Below are 16,242 nucleotides of genomic sequence, written 5' to 3' on the forward strand. Positions count from 1 at the left end.
TAAAGATTGTAGGGCAAGAGCCAGGAGAGAGGCAAACCTTGGCATACGGGAGAAAGGAGAAATGAGGGATGGAGTGAGATCCTAGAGGAGCCTGAGTAGGAAGAAGAGAAGCCCAAGGGAAGGATGGCCCTGAAGACCAGGAAGGCACTGCATCAGGGCTGGCGGGCAGGAAAGATGGCAAAGATCGGGTGAGGATGGTTCAGGGGCAGGGAGCGGGAGGAGGGCTCCTCTCTGATGACTGCCAATTTCCAGAATAAGAAAAGGGACAGATTTGTAGGTACCTGAGGAGAAGAGAGGACTCTTCCTATAAGACAGGATAGTAGGAGAGAAAAAAATGGGTCATGGGACCAATACAGTCATACAGATTGTTTTATTATTTTTAAGAAAGAGAAAGGAACAGAGCCAGTTAAATTTCACCAAGAAAAGGAAAAATCAACAACTCATGTTGCCTTGTGCCTAAAGCTCACAGGTATCAGTTTTAAGACAGGCATTTGACTAAAACATATTCTTAAAGCAATTTGGACATTCTCTCACGTCCAAAGCAATTGATACTACATATTCAAAGCAATTTGACACTACATGTTCAAAGCAATTGACATTATGTGCATCAAAACTAGTCTAGCTGTGCAGCCCAACCACACTCTAAAGATTTTCTGACTATGAAACTTCAGACTTAACCAAATAAGCAATACTTAGAGGATAAATTCCAAAATGCTAACAGGCATGTTCACTGCTTTTCCCTTATAATCTTTTATAATTTTAGAAAGGAATGGCAGGGGTGGGGAGGAGACTGGCACCTTCTCTTACCACCTCTTGGAAATGAGTTAATAAAAATGAAGTATCGGCCGAGCACAGTGGCTCACGTCTATGATGCCAGCACTTTGGGAGGCCAAGGCAGGTGAATCACTTGAGCCCAGGAGTCCAAGACCAGCCTGGGCAACCTATGAAGACCCCATCTTTACAAAAAATACAAAAATTAGCCAGGCGTGGTGGCACCTGCCTGTAGTCAGCTACTCGGGAAGCTGAGGTGGAAGGATTGCTTGAGCCAGGGAGGTCAAAGCTACAGTGAGCCATGATTGCACCACTGTACTCCAGCCTAGGTGACAGAGTGAGACCCTATTTCAAAAATATATATATATATATGAAATATACGTATATTTCAAAATATTTTGAAATATGTTTCTATGTATATTTCAAATATGTATATTTGAAATAAATATATTCATTTATATTTATTTGAAATACATATATTTATTTCATATATATTTGAAATAAATTACACACATTCAAATATATATTTGAAATATATATTTATATATCTATAAAATTATATATTTTATAAATATATATATTTATATGTATTTCAAATATATATACTTATTTCTGAAATATCCATATATATTTGAAATATATATAGATATTTCCTGCACTTCTGGAGTGCAGTGGCACACCTCCCAGGCTCAGGTGAGCCTCTCAACTCAGTCTCCCAAGTAGTTGGGACTACAGGTGCACACACCACCATGCCCAGCTAATTTTTGTATTCTTTTCTAGAGACAGGGTTTCGCCATGTTACCCAAGCTGGTCTTAAATCCGGGGCTCAAGCGATCCGCCTGCCTCGGTCTCCCAAAGTGCTAGGATTACAGGCGTGAGTCACCATGCCCAGCCCCAAAATTTTTTTTTACAGCAAAATACTTTCCTGGTGGCTCTAACAGCGAGGCAAAATAGCACAACTCCAAAAATATCTGAATTTAAAAACTGAGAAAACCTCCTAAAAATGATAGCATACTAATTAGATCATTACAATAAAATGATCTTTATATTCCTTTCAGTTACACTACAAAGAAAGAAACTACTAATAAAATGTTTCAAACCAAGGAATAAAGCCATTCATCACAATTTTTTTTAAAGAGATGGGGACTTGCTATGTTGCCCTGGCTGATCTCAAACTCCTGGGCTTAAGTGATTCTCCATCTTGGCCTCCCAAAGCACTGGGATTACAGGCATGTGCCACTGCACCCAGCCCACAATTTCTTTTCTCATCCAAGAACCATCCACTAAATGTGGACTGAAAGTCCACTGCTGTCTATGTAGACTTGAATATCTAGAATGTCCATGAGTATCTGAAACCTTAACCCTTAGGTGAACATTCAGGTAGTTATCCCACCATCAGGTGTCCAACGTGACAGCCACCAGAAGCTGCAGTTTCCCTATCGCCACCAGGCCTGCACCGCCTTCCCTAATTCTAATACCACACAAGGGAATGAATCAATACCCAATGACTTGAAGGCTTACCACATTCTAGGCATTGTTCTAAACTCTGATGACACTAGTGAATAAAACCAGGCCTTACACTAGGGGAACTTTTAGATGTTGTAAAGAAGACAAGTGTACAAATAAATTACTATCCACATTTCTGGAGAGAGGTCTGACTTGCTCTCTCCATCTCCAATATCACCTAGAGTCCCTTGATAAGCCCTCATGGCAACCTGCCACCATATGTGAGTCTGTGGGTATCAGTGTGGTCATTTCTTTGGCTGTCCCTAGACTGTAAACTCGATTAGAACAAGTGCCTCATGTCTATTCTGTTCCCCTATTATATCCCTAGCAAGGTGCCTAAAACACAACTGGCAACCACATATTAATTAACCAGATGGATGGATGGGTGGATGGATGAGGACTTAATCCTTTGAAAACAAAGCAATCAGATCTCCCTATAGGAAGGTCTACAGGCAATGCCTTACAAAAGGTATATCTGGTGACATAAAATTAACAGTTTTTTTTTCTAATAAGCCACGGGAAATACATTTTTTAAAATGTACACTGCCAGGCGCAGTGGCTCACGCCTGTCTGTAATCCCAGCACTTTGGGAGGCTGAGGCGGGCAGATCACCTGAGGTCAGGAGTTCGAGACCAGCTTGGACAACATGGCGAAACCCCGTCTCTACTAAAAGTACAAAAATTAGCCAGGCATGGTGACAGGCACCTGTAATCCCAGCTACTCAGGAGGCTGAGGCAGGAGAATCACTTGAACCCAGGAGGTGGAGGTTGCAGTGAGCCAAGATCGCGCCACTGCATTCCAGTCTGGGCGACAAGAGTGAGAATCCATTTCAAAAAAAAAAAAAAATTATACCAAAAAAGGGAGAAATTGTTTAAAACACACCCCCCCCACCCAAGTATTTAGGTTGATAACTACTTTCTTAATTTTGTGCATTTTTAATTTGTAAACTATTTCCATTAGTTTCTGACTAAAAGTTACCTTTAGAAGAAAATTCAAAATTGATTTTTTAAAGAAAGCCAAATTCATATGTTGAACAGATTTTTTAAAAACATTCTTCCAAATCATGAGAGCTTATTCCAGAAAAGCACTTTGCCTCTGATGTTTAAGCCAGAAGCATTCCCAAATGCAGCTGGTCACAATGGATTGCAGCCATTTCTATCAGTGAACACGGTATTTTTCAAGACCACTTTTTAGCTCCTCTTCTCACATTCACACAATTCCCAGCTCTGTTTTTAGATTAATGAGATTTTCATGGCCGTAAGAATGTTTTCCAGGAAATAATTAGATGGAAAACATTTTGAGCTTCAAAAACCAAGAGAGAAGAGACCATTTTTGCCTTACGTTTTCTCTCCTCCAAGGTCCACTAGGGAAAGCTAGACTTCTAATTTTTAAATTCTTTTGAGGAAAGTAAATTTATATTTTGTTGCTTTATAAATATCATAAAATTACTTAAACTGGTGACCATACTTGATAGTCTATGCCACTAAATCCCCACTTAATATAGTAGATAAATTCCGTGGCCCCAACAGTTCTGAGATATTGACAAAGATTTTAAAACTTACAGCTCAAAGGGCGATGACTTGTTAAATTTGGTTGGAGTCTATTATTTTATCATTTGAACAGCTTGCTACTTTTCTTTACAATTCCAGCTTAATATCTACAGAATCAGCCAGGTGCAGTGGCTCACACCTATAGTCCCAACATTCTGGGAGGCCAGGGAGAGCAGATCACTTGAGGCCAGGAGTTTGAGACCACCCTGGCCAACATGGTGAAACCCCATCTTTACTAAAAAATACAAAACTTGGCTGGGTGTGGTGGCGCACGCCTGTAATCCCAGCTACTGGGGAGGCTGAGGCATAAGAATCACGTGAACCCAGGAGGCAGAGGATGCAGTGACCCAAGGTCACACTACTGCAGTCCAGCCTGGGTGACAGAGTGAGACTCTGTCTCAGACAACAACAACAACAGCTATAGAACCAAGATAGAAAATTCCTGGAGAAATCAAAGATAATAAAATTCAACAATAAGAGCTAATTCACCTGGGTGCGAGAAACTGAAAATATTTAATAATGTGCCCTTTTTCAGGAATAGAGCTCTTAAAGGTATTAGAAAAGTTAAAACCCCAGATATCCAGGCTCAATTCACCTAGTCATACATATAAAAACATGCAATTGTAAATCTTAAAACATCAGAGAAGTATGGGGATTCCTCAAAAAATTAAACACAGAATTACCTATGATCCAGCAACGCTACTTCTGGGTATATACCCAAAAGACTAAAAGCAAGGAATCAAACAGATATTTGTATTCCCATGTTCACAGCAGAAGTAACCTAAATGTCCACTGACAGATAAATGGAAAAACAAAATGTGACATATACAAGGTAATATAATTTAGCCTCTAAAAGGAAGGATGGGCGTAGTGGCTCATGCCTGTAATCCTAAGACTTTGGGAGTCCGAGGCAGGCGATCACTTGAGATCAGGAGTTCGAGACCAGCCTGGCCAACAGACCAGGGACACCCCATCTCTACTAAAAATACAAAAATTAGCTGGGCACGGTGGCACACGCCTGTAATCCCAGCTACTGGGGAGGCTGAAGCAGGAGAATCACTTCAACTTGGGAGACAGAGGTTGCAGTGAGCCAAGATTGCGCTACTGTACTTAAGCCTGGGCAACAGAGTGCAACTCTGTCTCAAAACAAAAAAGCCATTAAATAAAAAAAAATTCAAATCCTCAATATTGTGTTTCTCATTTCCCATGCTCTTGCTCTCCAAATTTCAGCAGATCCAGGTAACTTTTTGGCCAGGTGCAGTGGCTCACCGCTGTAAGCCCAGCACTTTGGGAAGTTGAGGCGGGCGGATCACCTAAGGTCAGGAGTTCGAGACCAGCCTGGTCAACATGGTGAAACCCCATCTCTACTAAAAACACAAAAATTAGCCTGGTGTGGCAGTGTGTGCCTGTAGTCCCAGCCACTGGGGAGGCTAAAGACCAAGAATGGCTTGAGCCCGGGAGGCAGGGGTTGCAGTGAGCCGAGACCGTGCCACTGCACTCCAGCCTGGGAGACAAAGCAACACTCTGTTTCAATCAGTCAATCAATGGAAGGAAATTCTGACACACGCTAGAACATGGACGAACCTGGAATACATCATGCTAAGTGAAATAAATCCCTCACAAAAGGACAAATATTGTATGATTCCACTTAGATGAGACAACTAAAATGTATGACTGTAGTCAAAGTCATACAGACAAAACATAGAATGGCGGTTGCCAGTGGCTGGAGAAGGGAGGAAGAAATAGGGGTATTATTTAACGGGAACAGAGTTTCAGTTTGGGATGGAGGAAAAGGTTCTGGGGATGGACAGATGGATAGCTGTACTACAATGTGAATGTACGCAATGCCACTGAATAATACACTTAACAATGGGTAAAACAGGCCAGGTGTGATGGCTCATGCCTGTAATCCCACTTTGGGAGGATGAGGCAGGAGGACAGCCTGAGGCCAGGAGTTTAAGACTAGTCTGGGCAACACAGCAAGACCCCAGTCTCTACAAAAAAAAAAAAAAAAATTAATTACCAAGTGTCATGATGCGCACCTATAGATCCAGCTACTTGGGAGGCTGAAGCAGGAGGACTACTTGAGCCCAGGAGTTCAAGGCTGCACTGAGCTATGACCATGCCACTGCACTCCAGCTCTGGGCAGCAGAATGAAACTCTTTTTAAAACAAACAAACAAACAACAACAACAACAAAAAACCTAAAAGGGCAAATTTGATGTTACGTACATTTTATCACACACAAAAAAAATCAGGAAGCATCTAAAATATGACTTGCACAATTGCCAAATGGCATCTGTACTTTTTTTTTTTTTGAGACAGTGTTTGTCACCAAGGCTGGAGTAGTACAGTGGCACAATCTCAGCTCACTGCAACCTCCTGGGCTCAAGTGATCCTCCCACCTCAGCCTCCCAAGTAACTGGGACTACAGGCATACGCCACCATGCCCAGCTAATTTTCATATTTTTTGTAGAGTCAGGGTTTCGTCGTGTTGCTGAGGCTGGTCTCAAATTTCTGGGTTCAAGCGATCTCTCCACCTCAGCCTCCCAAAGTGCTGGGATTACAGGTGTTAGCCACTGCATCCAGTCAGTATTTGTACTCTTTTCATTTTTTGAGATGGAGTTTTGCTCTTGTTCTCCAGACTGGAGTGCAATGGCACCATCTCGGTTCACCACAACCTCCGCCTCCCGGGTTCAAGTGTTTCTCCTGCCTCAGCCTCCCGAGTAGCTGGGATTACAGACATGTGCCACCACGCCTAGCTATTTCATATTTTTAGTAGAGATGGAGTTTCTCCATGTTGGTCAGGCTGGTCTCAAACTCCTGACTTCAGGTGATCCGCCCACCTCGGCCTCCCACAGTACTGAGATTACTGTATGAACCACCGCACCCAGCCCTATAATCTTAATAAAGACAAAGGGAGACTATTCAAAAATTATTAAAAATATATGTTGTGATTAGTTTTTAAATTCTCAGATACTGATTTTATGATTGCTGTTACATTAATATTTAAAATACATTGTGTACTAGAAATTTGAATGAGAAAAATTAAATGTCTATGAACAAAAACATCCTGTAAACTAAATCTTAAAAACATAAAAACCAGTACTGTGCTTAGCCCTGCACTCCAAAGTAGTCAGCTGCCTTTTTTTGAAATAGGGTCTCAGTCAGTTGCCCAGGATGGATTGCAGTGGCACGATCATGGTTCACTGCAGCCTCAAACTCCTGGACTCAAGCAATCCTCCCACCTTGGCCTCCTGAGTAGCTGGGACCACAGGTGCATGTCACCATACCCGGCTAATTTTTGTATCTTTTATAGAGATGAGGTCTGGCAATGTTGCCCAGACTGGTCTTGCACTCCTGGCCTCAAGGAATTATCCTACCTTGCCTTCCAATGTGCTAGAATTACAGGCATAAGCCACCTCGCCCAGCCTGTAGTTAGCTGCTTAATGGTATATTTTCTCCTGACATTATATTCTTTTAATACCAGCAAGGTATTAAAGATTAAAGTAATACATGAAAACACGGCAATGGCAAAAAAAAAAAAAAAAATACGTATTTGCTCTATGATTAGTTGCTAGTAATCAGTAATTTCTCTGATGCACTCATATGCCTACATGTATGTACATGTGTACACATTATGCACACATATGCAGCTACACATATTATGCATACAGAAAACTCTGACATTTGTGATAACATAAATGTGCTTTTTGCTTATTTTAGAAACTGAACATTGTCGGTGGCTCAAGCCTGTAATCCCAGCACTTCGGGAGGCCGAGACGGGCAAATCACGAGGTCAGGAGATCGAGACCATCCTGGCTAACACGGTGAAACCCCATCTCTACTAAAAAATACAAAAAACTAGCCGGGCAACGTGGCAGGCACCTGTAGTCCCAGCTACTCGGAGGCTGAGGCAGGAGAATGGCGTAAACCCAGGAGGCGGGGCTTGCAGTGAGCTGAGATCTGGCCACTGCACTCCAGCCTGGGCGACAGAGCGAGACTCCATCTCAAAAAATAAAAATAAAAATAAAAATAAACTGAACATTGGTAGACAAATTCATATTTAATCTAACACTCTGATCCTAGAGCTGAAGCAACTGAAAAGCCCCAAGGTGAAGTAACTTGCCAAGTGTTAACAGTAGAGTCAGTCACAGCCAGAATGTAGAAGGGGTGAATGCTATGTATTTTATAAAATTCAATTCAGCTGCAAAACTTAAATTGCTCTCATTAGTGCTCCTGTGTAAGCACCGAGGAAGGTGAATCTGAATTATGGCTTGAGTGCCTCATTTTAAAAAGCTTTAGTTATTAACTGAGAATAATACCTAAAACATGGCAATTTAAGGAAAACAGGAGCAAATTATAAAGCTTATTTTGGGAAGCACTAACTTGTATTGTTTCAGATTAGAAGACAAAATTTTAATCACTTAATTTTTAATTCAGTGAAACTTTTTCTCTAACTTCCTCAATAAGTTTTTGTGCCCTAATAAAAAGCATTCATCTTCCGGAGAAGAAATGATGGAGAATTGGCCAGAATTGTAATGTGTCATCTTATGGTTTGTAAAGCACTGAAGTCATAAAATGTTTATACCAAATTATTATTTACTTTATATTTGATAAATTTACATTACCTTCTCTTATTCATATCCATTCCATACCCACACCGACTTGGATGCCATACGGACATAATAAAAAACCAACCCTATCACTGGGTATGTATTTTATCCATATTCGGTTGGAAATTTTAATGTTTGTTAAAATTAGTAAAAATGAAGTAAGCTTCATAGCTTTGCTTAAGGAAGTTGTTTAAAATAACTTTAGGTGCTATAATTTTAGCTGCTTTAACAATTAAGCACGAACCCCTAGATGCACCCCTGATTTCAATTTCAACTTGACAGATTCTGAAAACTATTAACTACTGTTTCAAAACAGGGCAGATACGAAGAGCAGAGAAGCCTACCAATTTGACAAATCAAGTTTAGTAATAAAAATCCTAGCAAGGAGACTGATTGTTACCTTTTAATGATAAAATTCCCTAAATTTTAGAAAAATGCATTAAAATTTTCCCATTTCAATTATTTCACATTTGAAAATTAACTTTCAAACTCAATTAAACTCATGTATGATAATACTGACAATTTATGCTTCATAGAAATACCTCTTTAAAGAAAAACTTTAAACACAAAGTAAAAACATGTGGTTACTTTCCATTGTCACATGATAGGAAAATGTACAGTTAACGACTGCTTTCACTATACAGTAATTTCCTACTTGCAGGCTGATAAATAAAAGTAAAGTGAGTGATCTAGTTTATCTTCCTAGTAATAGCATTAAAACTATTTCTTATACTAGCCCACCTCAAACAGCCCCCTTAATATTGACAGTACCGACACAGCATTAGTGGCAGAGGCCACGTGAGGAAAAACATTTCCAGTGACCAAGAACATCACATAAGATACTTATATGACACCACAATCATAAATACATATATATACTATACAGAATACATAACAGTGTCTTTTCTTAAACTTCATGAATTGTTAGTATAAGCTGGTGACGGCAGTGCTAACACCTGTCCTCTTTCTATGAAATTCAGAGAACTTGCTAGGTCTTCAAAAAAGTTCTGATTGCCAAAGTTCAGACTCAGCTTGGACGAACTGACAAGCTTCTGAAGGATATCAAATTTCTCACATGCACTTGATATCATATTCTCTCTTCTCCACTAAGTTATTTGTTTGGCTGATTTCTACTTTCTGCCTACTACTTTTCTCAATGAATACATATAATGTATAAAAGCTCAGCTTCCAGTAACGTCAAGAGGTAAGAAACTGACACAGTTCCAACTTAAAAATATTATGATCAGATATACAGATGTATCTCTAAGTAAAATAAAGCCACAAGGAAAATTTGTAATGTATTAATATTTAACAGGCATTGTGCCATGTTATTACTCAAAAAAGACTGGCTGTATTCTTCAACCTAATTGTTGGTTCTAAAACAGTATTATTTCCCCTTGTTTTGAGGAAATGATGGGGATAATTTTTCTTTCTTTTTTTTTTTTGAGAAGGAGTTTCGCTCTTGTTACCCAGGCTAGAGTGCAACGGTGCAATCTCCACTCACTGCAACCTCTGCCTCCTGAGTTCAAGCGATTCTCCAGCCTCAGCCTCCCGAGTGGCTGGGATTACAGGCGCCCACCACCATGCCCAGCTAATTTTTGTATTTTTAGTAGAGACAGGGTTACACCATTTTGGCTAGGCTGCTCTCGAACTCCTGACCTCAGGTGATCTGCCCACCTCGGCCTCTCCTGGGATTACAGGCATGAGCCACCGCGCCTGGCCAGGAATACTTTTATAGAAATAATACCTGTGGTTCACACCTGTAATCCCAGCACTTTGGGAGGCTGAGGTGGGCGGATCATAAGGTCAGGAGTTCGGGACCAGCTTGACCAACATGGTGAACCCTCATCTCTACTAAAAATACAAAAAATTAGCAGGGCGTGGTGGCATGTGCCTGTAATCCCAGCTACTTGGGAGGCTAAAGCAGGAGAATCGCTTCAACCCGGGAGGCAGAGGTTGCAGTGAGCCGAGATTGTGCCACTGCACTCCAGCCTGGGCAATACAGAGCGAGACTCCGTCTCAATTTAACAACAATAACAACAACAACAACAACAACAAAAACAGAAATCATACCTGACTGCTCTGAATCACAAGTCGGCTAGAATAATACATGCAAAAATGAGCAACCTCCAGAGAAGAATTAGCCACGCACCATAAATTTCTGATTGACAATGAGATATTTAGCAAGTGTCATTTTGATAAACAACCTTCACAAAATACTACACTGAGATAACAAATGTTTCAGATTAATCTACTCAATCTTTGGCAGTTAACTCCTATTTTGACTATCTGTTGCTCAACGCTAGAGAAGAGTTACACTTCCCGGGAGAAACGAAAAAGACAATAGTTAAATTTTAAGAAAGGATTGTTACTGACAGTTTTCTCCTCTTTTCCCCCTATAAACTGTAGACAAAGCCCACCTAGTGGTTTCGAATTAGGGAATTAAAAAGTAGATTTTGTTACTATGTTGTAATTAAGAATCTTCACAATTCCAGCTTGAGGGGGTAGGGGGGTGGTTCAGAATTTACACCTATCACACTGCTGCAAAAAATTCATTGTATCAGGGTTAGACTGCAAATACTGCTACCCTCAAAACGAATCTGCAAATTATTTCCCAAATGCTGAGTAAAGAGGTGAGGAGGTTCCAAACTCCAAATCCAGAATGCACCTACCACAGGGCAAAGACTGAAGTTTTCAGGGAAAACACACCACCGATTTTAAAGCTGATTTAATTATATTAACTATTCAGACACCTAATAGCCACATTTGCAACATTCAAGCAACCTTATTTAAGCTAACAGTATCACACTGCCCACAGTTCCATTTCACAATACCGTCTGCCTAAAAACGACAACTTGAACTGAAAACTAATACTAAATCAGGATAACCCTTGTCAGTGCCTCCTGCTAATCATTAGGGCAGCGGGATAAGTGAATTGTTCAAGTCTATTGTGCAGCTGCGCTCTCATTCAGTTTCGGAATCTCCCTTGGATATTCGTTCATGCTTGTAGAACCGACCACGCGGTACATTGGGAAACAGTCACATGAACAATGCGTGACTTCCATTGTGCATCAATCCTCCTCTTGTTAGGAGGAAATTAAAAAGTCACGATGGACACACGAAAGTACCGAGAAGGCACGCAGCTGTAGATCTGGTGGGGGATGCATGCGGCACCAGCATGGTCGTGGCACCCGAGTGGAAGTGCAACAAATGCCAACATCTTGTTACTTTTAACGCCTAACTTCCTGCAGCGCTGGAGCAGCCAGCGGCCGCCGGGAAGACGAGCTCGGCTGCAGCCCTGCGTCGCCGCGCTACGACCCGACCATCCTCTGAGACGCCCGGGACGGGAGCACCCACCCCCAGTCAGGCGCGGACAGACCTCCCGAGCGCAGCCCGGCGGGAACCCATCAGCGCGGGAAACGGCCTCGAACTCCAGGCGGGGACAGCCGCGAGAAACTGACCTACGCGGTCACCCGGGCTCCCAGAGCAACCGAGGCGGGGGCCACGACCGCAGGCTTCCCGTCTGCCCGCCCCACGTCGAGGAAGTGGTCGTCACCGACTCTGGCTGGCACTCCCCGAGGACGCTCGAGCCCGCGTAACGTCTGTCTCCAGAGCCCGGGGCCGGGACCAGGGCGGAGCGCGAGGTGGCGCCGCCCCTCCCTGCAACCCACCCCTGGAACGCGCACCCTCCTGGCGAGCTGGCATCCCGCCCGACCTGTGACCGCAGAGGGGACACGCCCATTTCCCGCCCACTCCCCGCCCCTGCCTGGCCTGCCCACGCCCCCGGCCTGCTCCTGTCCCGCCTGGGCCACCGGCGCTGGTTCCATGTTTTGCCAACTACTAGCGAGGCGCACGGCCTTCGCGCTCCTCCCACCACACCCCGAGGGAAGAAGGGGCAGGCCCTACCCGGAGACTACAGGGGACCGCCCGTGTGAGTCAGTGGAAGACCTCTGTCCCCAAGCAAAATATAAGTCCTGGGTTAATACTCTGGAAGTTTGTCATTAAGCAATACATCACCCAGCTGCGCAGATTTTTTTCTTTTTTGCTTTGGCTGCAACGCGACACGTGGGAACTTAATTGGCAACACGTGGGAACTTAATTGGCAATGTAAATTAGACAATTTACAAAAAACACCTCCTTTTACTTTCACATGTGAAAGGAAGCCCTTAAAATGCCATACAGGTGTAACCATTATAGAATAGATATGCACGAGACAAGGATTTACAAAATTTCCTCACCTGCTCCCCTCCAGATTCCATGCACAAGGCGTCTAGCTAGAGGAGTTAGCAAATAGTCTATAACGTGAAGGTTCAAACTCTAGCATAATTCCACTGTTTTTGTTTTTCCTTTTTTTGAGACAGGGTCTCACTCTGTCTCCCAAGCTGGAGTGTAGTGGCGCGATCTCGGCTCACTGCAGCATCGTCTTCTGGGTTCAAGCGATCCTCCGGCCTCAACTGGACTACAGGTGGGTAATCCAGGCACTGGGACTACAGGCGCGCCCTGCCGCGCCTAGACAATTTTTGTATTTTTAGTAAAGACAGGCTATCCCTGTGTTGCCCAGGGTGGTCTCCAACTCATGGGCTCAGGCGGTCCTCCTTGCCTCGACCTTCCAAAGTGTTGGGATTACAGGCGTGAGCCGCCCCTGCAGGCCACAGCTTTGCTTTTTAAAAACATTTCTGCATAAAAAGACAAGAAATTACGAGCATCCGAAAACTGATTTCTGCTTTCCTGAATTTTCCAAATGTATTTAATGAACATGTTCTTTTGCAATGAAAAAGTAAGAAATAGGTATCATTTTTTAAAGGACTGCAGTTTTTCCAGCAAGTCTAGAATCATGTATTGAGAACCTATCATAGGCCCGTTTGGTCATTGTGATACCTGTGAAACAGCATATGGCAGATCTTTTGAAATGATATTTTTTGATACCACAAGCAATCCTGCTGGTGTATCTCAGACTGGCATCATCTTTTATTAACAAAGCAGGCACTTTACTGGCACAATACTTCAACTGCAAAATGTGTGGTAACTAAAGCAGTCGTATTTGTCTGGAAAAGAAGAAACCTCAGGGTTTATTATCTAAGGATATTGAGCCATCTTTTTTTTTTTTTTTTTTTTTTTTTTGACACAGTTTTGCTTTTGTGCAGTGGTGCAATCTTGGCTCACTGCAATCTCTGCTTCCCAGGTTCAAGGGATTCTCCTGCCTCAGCCTCCTAAGTAGCTGGGACTACAGGCGCATGCCACCATGCCCAGCTAACTTTTGTATTTTTAGTAGAGATAGGGTTTCACTATGTTTGTCAGTCTGGTCTCAAACTCCTGACCTCAGGTGATCCACCTGCTTCAGCCTCCCAAGGTGCTGGGATTACAGGTGTGAGCCACCACATCCGGCCTTGAACCATCTTCATAGCAAAAATAAAGCTACCAAAATAATGACAATAATAATTGGCTACTGAAATAATTTTCAGTGATTCCATGAAAATCTTCATTCTCTCTGTGATGATTTAATTACCTAAATTCACAACTTGCACTTTGCAACCCCTTCTACAGTTTGTAAATGAAAAACAGATTGCAGTCAATAGGAGGATGAAGTATTAATCACTACAGTTATCAATAAGAGAAGTTCCAATCTTGATAGCATTACTATTTGTACTGTATTTTTAAAGGACTTTATTTGGTATTTCCATAAAATATGCAGAAAAGATATCTCATTGGCATTTATATTACTGACTGCTAGTACAGGTAAAATCACCATGATGTCACAACAGAATTCATTATTCTAGAACACTGTGTCTAATGGAACTTTCTGCGATGATAGGAATGTTCTATAATTCTACCTTGTCCAGTACAGTAGCCACTAGCCACATGTGGCTGTTGAGCACTTGAAATGTGGCCAGTGTGACTGAAGGTTTCAAGTTGTATTTAATTTAAATAGCCACATGTGGATAGCAGTTACCATATTGGGCAGTGCAGTTCTAGAATAACAAAACTATCACTAGATTGTCCCCATCATGTCATACTCTATTTTGAGAAACATTTGGCAGAAATAGAACCTCTGGAACTAGTTGATAAATATTTTCCTTCGTATTCCTTTCTGAGCTTTAGGTGGATAGATATTTTAACTTTGCAGATGCGGCATATTAAAGTAACTATTAATATGATCCTTACATATATAAGTAGGAATTGCAATGGAAACTCTGACTGGTTGTGAAATGGATTTGGGAGTAGCAAACCGTTGGCCCTGCCATTCCCGGGCCTGCCTGACCCACACTGAAAGTGAACAGGGTAACTTTAGACCAGGATGGGCTTCATCAGAATTGCTCATTGCCTGGTTCAGACTGGCTTCGCCTTGGACCCTTTTGTTTCAGGAAACTTAGAAGCCCAAATCTTTCTACTGTCATTCCCCTCCCCACGTTTCAATGACCTCCTTCAGAATGTGATCCTCTTTAGATTGTAGTACCTAATGTCTGTGTCCTTGCAGTTTTGTCTTCAGCCTGAGACATCCCAGAATGCACTTAGTGCATTGCATGTTTTAAAAACACTCCCCTGGTGCCAATGTGACTTTGAAGTGCTGCAGGAACACGCTAAAGGCTTAAGTCTCATTAAAAGGAGGATTTTATGGACTGAGACTTTGGGGAGGGCTTTGGGTAATTACTGCCTGGAATACTGAAAAGTAGGTCATATGTCATCAGGCAAATGCAGATAAACTGTTGAGTTGAGGGAAATGAATCATTCCCTTATACCTACAAATGAAAGACATTGTAGTTACTATTAACTCCAGACCATCAAAGCTATGAGGTCATTGGGAGTTTTTCTCTCTTAAAAGTGGTCTAAATTTGTTATTTGTCATTCGTGCCATTACACTCAGTTTATTTAATAACAAAAATGAATTGGTATATATTCAGATATTAAATTCTTTTTATTTAGACTTAATTTTGTACCCATCTCTCTTTTCCTGCAGATATGACACACAGATGTCTAAGCAACTGCCTTCTAACAGTGATTGATTTTGCTGGTTCCCCACACAAAAAGTTTGGAAGAGACCCTTATGTCTTCTGTAGAGTTTCTTGGTTGTAAGCAGCGAGCACTCATGCTGGCTAACTTAAGCAAATAAAGAATATATCACACAGACATCAAAGAGACAGCTGGAAATCTGGCTTGGCAAAGGCCGGATTAGGGCGCTCCCGGGGATGTGGGTAGTAGGAACTAGTCTATAGCTTTTCCTCGGTGCCAACACTGGGAAAGAATATGTTCCAATTATTTTCTTTTTCCTATCCTTTTGTCTTTCTTCAGAAGAAGCAAAGTTGAGAGATAGTCTTTCATATCTTTTCCCATAAGGTATGTGCTCCTTGGGCAACACTTTCAACTCAACCTTTAGCCCTTAGCTTGCGTTTTCTCTTTGTTTTTCTTTTGAGACGGGGTCTTGCTCTGTCACCCAGGCTGGAGTACAGTGGCATGATCATGGCTCACTGCAGCCTCAACCTCCCAGGCTCAAGCTATTCTCCCACCTCAGCCTCCCGATTAGTTGGGACTACTGGTGCAAGTTACCATGCCCAGCTAAGGTTTGTTTATTTTTTATAGAGACAGAGTAACACTATGTGGCCCAGGGTGGTCTCAAACTCTGGTTAGAGCAATCTGCCCACCTTGGCCTCCCAAAGTGCTGGGATTGCAGGCATGAACCACCTCACCTGGCCTATCTTTTTTTATTCATCATGAATATACCCTGCTTAGCCTGGTCAACATGGAGAAACCCTGTCTCTACAAAACAAAAATTAGCCAGGCATGGTGTCATGGCCTGTAGTCCCA

At 42.2% G+C, this 16,242-nt stretch overlaps 1 protein-coding gene across 4 annotated transcripts in view; it reads right to left on the minus strand.

Annotated features, from left to right (window-relative positions):
* OSBPL1A (oxysterol binding protein like 1A) overlaps positions 1–12,118 on the minus strand; it is a 234,336-nt gene extending 222,218 nt beyond the window's left edge. The window contains exon 1 of one of the 4 annotated variants that reach the window (XR_004055672.1): positions 11,904–12,037. The gene's annotated coding sequence lies outside the window, so the exon portion shown is untranslated. Of the gene's footprint in view, positions 1–11,799 lie in introns of all 4 variants that reach the window. The other 3 variants (XM_010383216.2, XM_010383217.2, XM_030925858.1) reach the window with 3 other exon arrangements.
* Positions 12,119–16,242: the final 4,124 nt, after the last annotated feature.

Source organism: Rhinopithecus roxellana, chromosome 21 (assembly GCF_007565055.1).
Source record: "Rhinopithecus roxellana isolate Shanxi Qingling chromosome 21, ASM756505v1, whole genome shotgun sequence".
In the NCBI taxonomy this organism is placed as follows: domain Eukaryota; kingdom Metazoa; phylum Chordata; class Mammalia; order Primates; family Cercopithecidae; genus Rhinopithecus; species Rhinopithecus roxellana.